The 13,022-nt window shown below is 44.4% G+C and overlaps 1 pseudogene; it reads left to right on the forward strand.

Annotated features, from left to right (window-relative positions):
- Positions 1-8,441: 8,441 nt before the first annotated feature.
- On the forward strand, positions 8,442-12,719 carry LOC124856547 (annotated as a pseudogene).
- The last annotated feature ends 303 nt before the right edge of the window (positions 12,720-13,022 follow it).

Here is a 13,022-nt window from a genome sequence, read left to right on the forward strand (position 1 = left end):
GGTGATGGTTTTGGACCAGAATAATGGTATATAGAATTATTTAGCTTCAATAAATCTTCATATATATAATTAAGAGAAGCGTTTGTGTTTATTTCGTGCAAGAGTGATTTATCTGTCAAAACAAGGTCGAAGTTCCCCCACCTTTGGTGAAGCGGTTGAATAAACAGTGACATTTTGTGGTTTTGGTTAATAATTTATTAATTATTAATGATGAATAGCTAATTGTAATTATTAAAGAGCTTTGAGCCCATAATCACAACACCAGAGGACATCTCTGATTTCTGTTCGTAAGTCATGATTTTTGGTTAAGAAATTATATTTTTTCAAATTATGATTTTAAATTATAATTCTTGATAGATATTAATTAATCAATAATCATAATTCTAACAGAAGCCAGATGGTGGCGATGGGGTGGTGGAGAATCGAAGCTCAGCGGGAGAGCAGGGAGATCAATGGTTGGAGGTCCTTAAAAGCGAAGCCTTGAAGGGTGATTGGCTGAGGAGGAACGCAGACTTGACGCTTATTGGTTGGAGCAGAGACGCATAATGGAGTCATAGTACAGAGCCGGTGGTGGAGGTGAATCTGAGTCTTCCAGATTGAATTTTCGTCAAAACTCCATTTCAATCCTGTAAAGACTCACAATGAAAAACAAAGATGCCAATTAGAGAAGCTAAATAGCAGATGTTTATTTCTTTGGCGCTCCAACCCCAGAGGAAGACATGAATGCTATGAATGACATGAGCTTGAATGAATGATTTAGGATTAGGATTAGAGATGTCTTGGTGGACAGGGGATGAAGTTGAGCCGCGAAGGTACTGAGGAAAATGATACAGCAGAGGCATGAGAATGATAGGTCGAGCCATGAAGGCTTGAGGATGATGAATGGATGCTGGTGAGTGAGCCTGCGAATGCAAGAGAATGAAAGATTAATCTACAGAGGCAAGAGAATGATGACAGAGTCTGCGTAGGCGTGAAATGATAGATCATGCAGCAATGAAGAATGTACTGAGCCACGAAGGCATGAAAAGGATGAATGGATGCAGGTGAGTGAGCCTGCGTAGGCATGAGAATGGAGAATGAGCCATGCAGGCAATAATGCACCAGCGAGACTCTCGAGGCTGACGGAAAATTAAGAGTCAGTCTAACCCTAATAATTGTTTTTTGAATCTGGATCCCCTGCATGATGTTGTTTCGTATATAGGTTGCTTCTTTGTGCTGAGGTTTTTTTTTTGCAATCTCAAACTGTATCCTGCTAAGGATAAAGTGTGAAATATGATTTTTTTCCCTCTTCTTACCTAATGTGGTCTCTTTTCTCATCTACTTAAATGTGTGATTTCATTACTTTTCATAGATTTTCAGATTTCTCAGAAGGATTACCAGCGAAAGACAAATATTATTAGTATTAGAAAATTTGGACTAAAGTTGTTTTTACACCAATGACCAGAGAATTTTAGATTTCTTGAAAGGATTGTATTACAACTATATCATACCAGTGACAGGCAAACATTATTAGTATTTAAAGAAGAAACTTGGGCCATCAGAAACTGAATTTGAATTTTTCAGACTGAATCTGTATTTGTGTAATTTTAAATTAAATGCATTGATTTGAAACTGAATTTAATGGATTGACACTCAATATATTGGTTTGAAACAGAATTTATTGGTTTGAAAACTGGATTTAATGGTTTGAAACTGAATTAATTTGCATTGTATTTCGTTGTTTTGAAAATTCAGTTTGCCTACTTTCACTTTCAGTTCTAAAATTCAGTTCTTTGTGTCACACATCTGGGTCCTTGAGGATAGCCTCAGATTAATCAAACACAGATTCATCGATTTACGTTTCACATCAGGTTAAACTTCCTTTACGGCATTTTGAGCTGGAGCAGTGCAGCATACATGAGCTTAGCGGATGTCCATCACCAAATCAAATGACCATCTATAAGAAATCATGTAAACAAATGATGGTCAAACAGCAACACTTATGCTACCTGTAGCTATTAGCTAAACATGCCAGATCAGCATGGTGCGGCCGATGTTATGTCGGTCTGCGTTTCCCCTGCCTTTACCTCAGCATAACTTATGTTGGCTAGCAACAGTGATAGCATGAAGCACAGAGCTGTGAAGCCGAACAAATGGAGCCCTAATGGCTTATTTTCTTGTTTTATAATCTTGTTCATTATTCAGCCATTTAAATTGTTAAAGTTTTGTGTTCAAAGATTAAAAAAAATATAAAAATCTATTTGTAAATCTATTTGTAAAAATTTAACAATTTAAACACTAACATATTAAATTTAGGAACAACGTTTAAATCAGTTTATTTGTAGAGCATAAAAATAAAAGAACCAAACATCAACATTAGATATCATCTGACTGAATTATATCTGTCTTTAACTTCCATTGTGGAAGCATTTTGTGTGGTTAAAAATGTTTGTGTGTCTCAGGCAGACTATTTCTGGACCTTGATTCCTGTATGGCCAAAAACGGAAATAGCAAGGGTCCAGTTGAGCTCAGGAATGAGGAATGATAAGAGCTTGTTATTGTGTTCAGCTGGGAAAGTTGTGATACCTCTAAATGCTGCCAGGTCATCTCAACATTATTGTCCATTAAACAGATAACTGATGAGAATGTTATTGTAAACTGTCACGTACGCCAACTTGATGTTTTCCAGATGTCTGGTGTTGAAGTACCCCTTTAAAGGGGCCTTCTGCACGTTCGTTTATACATCGTAACCTGGAAGAATTCACAACACATTAGAATAAATCACACGGAGACAGCTGTACAGGTCCTTCTCAAAATATTAGCATATTGTCATAAAGTTCATTATTTTCCATAATGTCATGATGAAAATTTAACATTCATATATTTTAGATTCATTGCACACTAACTGAAATATTTCAGGTCTTTTATTGTCTTAATACGGATGATTGTGGCATACAGCTCATGAAAACCCAAAATTCCTATCTCACAAAATTAGCATATTTCATCCGACCAATAAAAGAAAAGTGTTTTTAATACAAAAAACGTCAACCTTCAAATAATCATGTACAGTTATGCACTCAATACTTGGTCGGGAATTCTTTTGCAGAAATGACTGCTTCAATGCGGCGTGGCATGGAGGCAATCAGCCTGTGGCACTGCTAAGATCTTATGGAGGCCCAGGATGCTTCGATAGCGGCCTTTAGCTCATCCAGAGTGTTGGGTCTTGAGTCTCTCAATGTTCTCTTCACAATATCCCACAGATTTTCTATGGGGTTCAGGTCAGGAGAGTTGGCAGGCCAATTGAGCACAGTGATACCATGGTCAGTAAACCATTTACCAGTGGTTTTGGCACTGTGAACAGGTGCCAGGTCTTGCTGAAAAATGAAATCTTCATCTTCATAAAGCTTTTCAGCAGATGGAAGCATGAAGTGCTCCAAAATCTCCTGATAGCTAGCTGCATTGACCCTGCCCTTGATAAAACACAGTGGACCAACACCAGCAGCTGACACGGCACCCTAGACCATCACTGATTGTGGGTACTTGACACTGGACTTCTGGCATTTTGGCATTTTCTTCTCCCCAGTCTTCCTCCAGACTCTGGCACTTTGATTTCCGAATGACATGCAGAATTTGCTTTCATCCGAAAAAAGTACTTTGGACCACTGAGCAACAGTCTAGTGCTGCTTCTCTGTAGCCCAGGTCAGGCGCTTCTGCTGCTGTTTCTGGTTCAAAAGTGGCTTGACCTGGGGAATGCGGCACCTGTAGCCCATTTCCTGCACACACCTGTGCACGGTGGCTCTGGATGTTTCTACTCCAGACTCAGTCCACTGCTTCCGCAGGTCCCCTAAGGTCTGGAATCGGCCCTTCTCCACAATCTTCCTCAGGGTCCGGTCACCTCTTCTCGTTGTGCAGCGTTTTCTGCCACACTTTTTCCTTCCCACAGACTTCCCACTGAGGTGCCTTGATACAGCACTCTGGGAACTGCCTATTCGTTCAGAAATTTCTTTCTGTGTCTTACCCTCTTGCTTGAGGGTGTCAATAGTGGCCTTCTGGACAGCAGTCAGGTCGGCAGTCTTACCCATGATTGGGGTTTTGAGTGATGAACCAGGCTGGGAGTTTTAAAGGCCTCAGGAATCTTTTGCAGGTGTTTAGAGTTAACTCGTTGATTCAGATGATTAGGTTCATAGCTCGTTTAGAGACCCTTTTAATGATATGCTAATTTTGTGAGATAGGAATTTTGGGTTTTCATGTGCTGTATGCCAAAATCATCCGTATTAAGACAATAAAAGACCTGAAATATTTCAGTTAGTGTGCAATGATTCTAAAATATATGAATGTTAAATTTTCATCATGACATTATGGAAAATAATGAACTTTATCACAATATGCTAATATTTTGAGAAGGACCTGTACCTGGGCCCAGGGGAAGAGCTCATGTAGGTAGGATACACCGAGACTTTTTCTGCTTCTCTCACTGGGCTCATGTCTTTTATTAAAACACACACGAAAATGGGCAGCGCCCTTGTTTACAATATTTTCTACACATAGTCACGTACACATTTTTCCGGCTGACCATATTTAGACAGGTATTGTATCTTATCCCGTATCTTTTGATATAAGCAGGGAGTACTTCAGTCAGTTGTACTATCTCTCATTTTCACACACTCCTGCAGTTCTCAGTAATTTTCCACTTCACCTCTCCTGTGAGAAATACTTCTGCAGGCCACACAATACACAATGTCTTATACTAACACATGTTACACATTTTATTTCCCACACTGGTTATGAACATAGTAATAATAATGATGCACACACATAATATTTATCCACACTGGCTGGAGTGTATTCCCGGAAAAGTAGAGACAAGCAATGTTTACGTAAATGAGTATGATGATTTCAATTGGTCAAGAAGACCTAAATACACACCAATCTGTATAAAACCGCCCTGTAAAGACTGAAGGGGTGGGAGTGGGAGACTTCTGGAATTTTTTATGAAGATGATTCTGTGCACTTTTTTGAAGAATAAAAGTTCCCCCCCCCCATGGGGACTGCTTGAGAGAGATATTTCTGAGTTCTGTTTTAATTATTTTAGCTCAGTGATAAGACCACCTGCTCCTACATATTGGTGACCCCGACGTGATTCAATCTACCGAGAGGTTTGCGGTCACCCCTTGTGGAGATATATTATGTGTGTACATTATTTTTATGTTCATAACCAGTGTGGGAAATAAAATGTGTAACATGTGTTAGTATAAGACATTGTGTGGCCTGCAGAAGTATTTCTCACAGGAGAGGAAAGTGGAAAATTACTGAGAACTACATGTGTGTGAAAATTGGTGATAAGTGTTACTCCCTGCTATCAGAAGATACGGGATGCAGCTGGTGGAAAATACCTGTCTAAATATGGTCAGCCGGAAAAGTGTGTACGTGACTATGCGTAAGAAAATATTGTAAACAAGGGCGCTGCCCATTTTCGTGTGTGTTTTAATAAAAGAAATGAGTCCAGTGAGGGGGAGCCAGAAAGAAGTCTCGGTGTATCCTACCTACATGAGCTCTTTTTCCCTGGGCCCAGGTAATTGAATGACATACAGCTGTCTCCATGTGATTTATTCTAATGTGTTGTGAATTCCTCTAGGTTACGGTGAATAAACAAACATGCAGAAGGCCCCGTTAAAGGGAACTTCAACAATTTGGTGACCCCCGACGCGGACAAAAACAGGGTGTGACAGACGGAACCTTCTAACACCAGGGCGCCCATAAATCTTCAAAAATGTGAGGCAGAGCCTATTTTATTAAACTCTCCGATTTAATTTATATATAGGCTAAATTAACCAAGTGTCAGTTGGTTCTTAATGTCATTTTACTCTGCAAAACTGTAAAAGAGTGTGCGTTAACTGGACGTGTTCAAATGGAGTCAGATAAGAATTAAGCTTGAAGGTTAGAGGCCTCATTTAAAGCTGAAAAAAGGTGATATTGCTGGGAGTGGCGTCTCAACTTATTGATTGACGGATCAATAAGATATAGCTGGGTTTAAGGCCCGTGACGTAGCAAACCACAAATGATTAAAAAGGATTAGAGATGCAGATTTAAAAAAAAAAAAAAAAGGGTTAAGAGGCCCATTCAGAAATGTTACGCAGGGTTAGAAGCTCATCTAGTGGACACACAGAGGAATTACACGTTAAATAATTGAACAATCATTCTGAATTAAAAATGCGGTTGGATTTTTGATTATTTGAGGGAAAATAAAAAAGCATTTATTGAATATAGGCATCTGCAGTGCGGATTGTGAATGTTAAGTGTTTGCTGATATTAAACGGGAGTGACTGTGACAAGCGCTGTCTGACTGAATGTTGTCTGACTGGGTGAGGCCCGCACAGAGCTGGCACACCATTGCTGTTGAGTAAATGCACTGTATTGTCTGGTGAACCAGGCAGTTAACAAGGACAATACAGTGATAAGCGGATTTTATATGCATATTGTGAAGCGTTAATTGAACATTAATTTCACAGGATTTTAAACAACATGGAAGGGAAATTTCCGGAAACACCAGGATGGTTAGATATAAACACACAATTGAATAACACGCAAGCACTGGTTCTCCAAATGAGAGGTAAGGAGGAAAGTCAAAAACTGAAAAAGAAAATCAAAAAACAGGTAAGAAAACCACTGAAGGCGGATGGAATTAATTTGACGGACAAGTGGAATTTAGGTGATTGGTTTAGAAAGAAAATGAACACAGCTAAGAAACACAGACAGGAAGCACAAAGTAAGTTGAATAAAGCTACTGTATGGTCTAAAAGTAAGTACAACACAAACATAGATAAATATGAAAAAGAGGAACACTTCTGGGGAGACATGATTCTAATACATCAAGGAGGAAAACACACAATGATGCAGAAGGAACCCAGAGGAGAAGACAAGAAGAAGAGGTCAAAATCAGCTCAGGGGACGAGCCCAGACACACCCCTCCCGTATAGACCCTCCTCCAAGTACAGCTCACTCACTAGTGCACCCACACTGCCCCCTGGTGGATTGTACCCCATATTGGAAGTAGAGAATGGAACACTTGTATTGCATGGCTTGGACATTCCAGAAGGGGGGACTGGATCTGTCAGTGGAACTTCCGGATTATCTATGTCAGCGTCTGCTGGCTCATTTCAGTATGCAGAAAAAGCAGCATTTCAGGACAGAGAGGTAAGAGAAAGACAAGAACAACATCAAAGAAGCTTGAGCAAAACAAATCCCTTTCGCTCACCCCCACAACAATCCTCCCAACCATCTTCTCTAATTTCAGAGGCTGGGGCACGGGGGCCACCCGGGACACCCGGCCCAAGCTCTGGCTTACAAGGAGCAGGGACTGATCCGGTGGGATCAGTGGCTTTACTGATAAGTGGATCCTGGAGGCCAGATAGGGTTTTGTGTCCCAATCCTTTTCTCACACCCACACCTTGTTACACCTCTACCCCAGCTGTAGAGCTGCAGGAAAACAGGCACAGCATACCGCAGGATGATGGAGAAGACAGAGCAGATCCGCAGCAAAACCATCCTGAGGACGGACACCCAATACACAGTCAGACGTTGTACAGTCCAGAATCCATTTAGACTGCAAAGCAGCAGCTAAACCAGAAGGCTTTAGTTATGCCCCAAAAGCCAATTATCCCCTTTTACAGCAACAAGGCTCTGGAGCCCCCCCGCCCCTTGGTATAAACCTTTCTCTCTGGGCGACATTACGGCTCTCTGTGACAAACTGCCCCCCATAACTGAAGGAGCAGCAGTGTGGCTCCAGACTTTAGACACCCTGACGGCAGGCACCACACTAGGATTGGGAGATTATAGAGCAGTGGCAGCACGTTGCATGCCACACCACACATGTAGAGAGATTGAGACTGCTGCTTACACCTCAGGAGCCCCGGATTCTGACCTCTTCACCCAGCATGTCCACTGGCTAGGTGATGCATTGAGAACAGCATACCCTGTAACCAGGGGACACACCATCCCTAAGTTTGAATGGGACCCTAAAATTAACCCCAGGGAATACCAGGACCAGTGTAAATCCATGTGGCAAACTCAGACAGGGACTAATCCGGCAAATGAGGGGGCACAACGAGACTGGTTCAGAGATACTGTCCTTAAAGGACTACCCCAACAGGTGAAGGCCAGTATGGACGACAATCCTGACATGGCTGGAGCGGACACTGGAACTTGGGATCGCCATCTGATCCATCACCTGTCCAAAATAAGAGAGGACCATAAAAAAGATGAGGAGGAACTTAAGACCCTGCAAACACAATTGCTAAAAATGCAGTTAGCCGAAGCAAAGCAGAAAGCAGGAGAAAAGAAGAAAGACAACAAAACTCCAAAAATAATGTATGAAGGTGTGGTTTTTCAGGGCCCCCAGACTCCTCCCTTTCCTGGCCATCAGGACACGATTGCACCGAGGTCTGCAACATCTGGTCCTTATCATGCCCGACCAGGCCGGTTCAGGGCCAGGGGCGGGCCAAGGGGCCGTGGATTCCGTGGAGGACCACCAAGGCGATGGGGGGGTGCTGACGTTTGCTACTACTGTGAGGAGCAGGGTCATTGGAGCTGAGGTTGTCCGTACAACCTTGAGGCATATGGGCGTGGGTATGGACCCAGAGGAGGCCCAGGGCGACGCCCGTATTGAGGACGGGGTGGTCCACCACGTGGAGGTCAACAGCAGCAACCTTCACTTCAGCTGCCAGCCTGGGATGAACCCAGCTTTAGGCCAGACCACTACTGAGGGCCCCCACAGAACCCCCCGGACAGAGGGACTGAGGACCCCTTACTGTCCATGACAGTGTATGGACAAACTCTTCCTTTTTTGGTGGACACTGGGGCCACATGCTCAACTATTCAACGAGCCCCTCCTACCACCCTCTCCACAAGGACTACCACTGTCATGGGGTTTTCTGGGGCTAAACAGATCCTACCTTACACCAAACTCCTAAAAACCGAGATAGGGGGACAGACTTGGAACCGCAGCTATTTGGTGTCAGCGGACACCCCTGTCAACTTATTGGGCAGAGACATGTTGATTAAAATGGGAGCCACCATTTTATGTGGACCTGATGGACTGTCTGTGCATCTGTCCAATGGAACTCAACTAGCCTGTGGCAACAATTCCCGCCTCTCTCATGGACAGTATCTCATACAACCCCTGGCTGACCCTATGGCTGACATATATTGGGTCCTCCTGCATCCAGAAACCACAGCGGGCGGAGGCATCCTCTCGTCCTTCCTTCGGTGGAAATCCTGGATCTCGACCCTTGCACCCTACGTCCCTCTCCCTGACCCGCCACATGTCACCCTCTTCTATGACAGGAATAACTGTGAGTGTTATCAGGAAAGCATTGCTGAGGAGCTGGAGGGGACTTCCTGGGAGATCGCCACCGCAGACATTTATGCAGCCCCTGAAGGTGTCGTATCTTCCGTGCAGCTGTCTACAGAACAGGAGAACTGGTTTAAAATGTGGTCTGTTGGTGTACCCCATGTTTCACTGGCGCTCCACCCTGCTCACGAAGCCCGCGAGCTGGGAGGAGTGTTAAAATGCTCCCTAGCTCTCACTGACTAGCATTCTTTATCCACACCCAATCTATCTTATTCCCCCTCATGTAACACCTCCGCATTACTAACATGTCCACAGACGTTGGCACCTTGGAACATGTGCAACTTGAAAGACATCATGGGAGAGAAAAAACAGATCATCCAATGGCTGCAGCTGTAGTTCAGAGCATGCCATCTTCACTTTGGGCTGAGGGCCCCACGGACGTGGGACTCATTCAGTGCTCTCCCATCACTTTCCAGCTTAACACTGACCGACCCATTTGGAAATCCCAGTACCCTCACAAACCAGCAGCTGAAAGTGGAATTTCTGACACCATAGAAGGGCTGTGGAACGCTGGGGTGCTGGAACCAGCTGACGGCTCTTCTTGGAACACACCCATCTTACCGGTAGAAAAGAAGGGCACCGGGAAATGGAGAATGGCCCACGACTTGAGAGCTGTAAATGCAGCACTTTCCAGTTCTACAGTTCCAGTGCCCAATCCTTGAGTTGCTCTTACCAATCTAAACATGCATGGTTCACCTGCATCGACCTTGCCAATGCCTTCTTCTGCCTGCCTCTAGCGGAAGAATGCAGAGACATCTTTGCCTTCACATACAAATCCTACAGATACCGGTACACACGTTTGCTGCAGGGTTTTGCTCTGTCACCCGGGATATTTAATCAGGTCTTTAAGGATTCCCTCCAAGATTGTCCCCTACCACTAAACACCACATTGATCCAATACGTGGATGACATTCTTTTGGTGACACCTACTGTTTCTGAATGCTTGGAGGCCACGGCTGTGGTGCTCTCACACCTAGCAAAAGCTGGGTACAAGGTCAGCAAAGCCAAACTACAAATTTGCCGGAAACTGGTGGATTTCTTGGGCAGGGTAATCTCTCAGCCCGGGACAGGAATGTCCCCTTCACATCAATCTACTGTCCTTTCTCATCCAAAACCGGTGCGGGTGAAGGACATGCTTTCCTTCTTGGGACTCACCGGATACAGCAGGTCATTTATTCCAGGATACACTGACCTAACTGCCCCACTCCGCGACTTAATGAAGAAACAGGGCATGCGCCATTTAACAGCGCCTTTAGAATGGACAACAGAAGCAGAGGAAGTCTTTATGGCTCTTAAAACCAGCCTTTCCCAAGCTGCTCACTTGGCACATCCAGACTACACATTGCCCTTTCACTTGGATGTTTCTGTAACAGCACACACCTCAAACAGAGTGCTGTTCCAGAAAAAAGGGGGAGTAAGAACAGTGCTAATGTATATTAGCGTGGTGCTTGACAACATGGAACAAAGACACCATGAATGTACCAGACATGCAGCAGGGTTGGCAAAAATAATCCAAAAAACAGCCCACGTAGTGATGGGACATCCACTACATATTCTAACATCACATGGGGTAGTGGCATTTGTCAATTCCAAAACTTTCACACTCTCACCATTGAGACAACAGAGATTGAGTAAGGTGCTGGAGGCGCCAAATATCATCTACAGCCATGAAGGGATCAACATGGCAGACAGAATGACAGAAGGAGAGCTCCACGTATGCACCAAAAAAATTGAGGTAAGTGAGAAAATCAGACCAGACCTACAAGGAGAACCACTGACAGAAGCAAGAAACCTGTACACAGATGACTGTTGTTTTAGACATGACACAGAGGGTCTGAAAGCAGCCTATGCAGTGGTGGAAGACACAGGAACGAACTTTGTGACTCTTAAGGCAGAAGGGCTGACAGACACCCAATCAGCACAGAGAGCAGAGGTGCTAGCAGTAATAGCAGCCCTAGAACTAGGGGAAGGACAAAAAGACTCAGCTTATGTCATGAGAGCAGCGCACGTGGAACTAAAGCAATGGATGAGAACAGGACAAAAACCCATTAAACATGAGCAAGAAATGAGAAGATTAGCTGAGGCCCTACTACCTCCCCAAGAAGTAGTGGTCATAAAATGCAAAGGACATGATAACAGCTACACTAGGGTGGCTCAAGGAAATCAAGCTGCAGACCAAGCAGCCAAAACCAAAGCTGGATATCTGCCCATACACATCTTGATGAACTCTGAAGTTGAATGGACACCAGAACCGACTCTGGAGGAGGTGAGTAGACTGCAAAAGGGGGCTTCACCAGAAGAGAAATCAGTCTGGAAGTCAAGAGGGGGAAGAAAAGACCAGGATGAACTATGGAGAAGTCCAGACGGACATCCCATCCTACCCCCAGGGTTGACCACAGCAGCGCTGGAAGAAGCACATGGAACGGGACATGCAGGAACTGCACAAATGATGAAGAGTCTTGAGCACTGGTGGCGTCCATACCTGAAGCAGACGGTAGGTCATTGGATAAGCTCGTGTAGCACCTGCCAACAATTCAATGTGAGACCCACTCTGAAGCCTGCACCAGGTAAGTTCCCTGTGGACCCGGTAGCAGGTAAGGAAATCATCATAGACTACACAGACATGACTGAAAGAGTGAATGGGTTCAGATATCTTTTGGTGTGTGTGGATGCGTTCACCAGTTGGCCAGAGGCCTGGCCAGCAAAAAAGGAAGACAGCAAAACAGTGGTGAAGTGTCTGATTAATCACTACATCCCCAGGTACGGTTTTCCTGGGAAAATCAGGTCAGATAACAGCACACACTTCAAAAATGAAGAACTTAGAGAGGTTGAAAAGTTCTTGGGACTGAAACATTCCTTTGGAACAGTGTACCACCCCCAATCCCAAGGGAAGGTGGAAAGGATGAACCAGACAATTAAAACCAAATTGGCTAAGATCTGTGCACAGACCAAAATGAATTGGGTCACAGCATTACCTTTAGCTTTGATGTCAGTAAGAAGCTCATTGAGCCAGAGACATGGGTTGACGCCCCATGAACTGCAGACTGGAAGACCTTTTCCGGGCCCAAAAACCAGGTTACCTTTTCTGACTGAATGTGAACAATCTATGTCTCACCGTGATTACTATAGATCTCTCCACAGCTTGGTTGCAGCATTCTCAAAACAAGTGGCCGCCCAACCATCCGAGGCTCGAGCCACCACCTCAGACGCGGAGTGGATCCTTCTGAAAGTCATCAAACGGAAGTGGTCAGAGCCGAGGTGAACGGGTCCATTCCAGGTCACAGAGAGAACCTCACATGCGGTGAGGGTCAAGGGCAAAGGAGACACGTGGTATCATTGGAGCCAGTGTGCAGCAGCAGAGGCACCACAGAGATCGCTGCCAGAGGTCCAGCAGAACCTGAGGGACAACACCAGCACACCAGAAGACCTTTCTCACCCAATTCAAGGAGCAGAATAATCCCCTAGGGTGAGAAAGCGTTCATTTACACCTAAAGGTTAGTCTACACCTTAGGTGCACCGTCAGATCAGTGGTCCCACCAATAGGGGCAGAATAATCTCCTGGTGAGACCACTTAGCTCCAGGTCAGTCTACACCTGTGAGTGAAGACCAGGACATCACACAGAAGAGGCGGATG

Source organism: Girardinichthys multiradiatus, chromosome 20, assembly GCF_021462225.1.
Source record: "Girardinichthys multiradiatus isolate DD_20200921_A chromosome 20, DD_fGirMul_XY1, whole genome shotgun sequence".
In the NCBI taxonomy this organism is placed as follows: Eukaryota; Metazoa; Chordata; class Actinopteri; order Cyprinodontiformes; family Goodeidae; genus Girardinichthys; species Girardinichthys multiradiatus.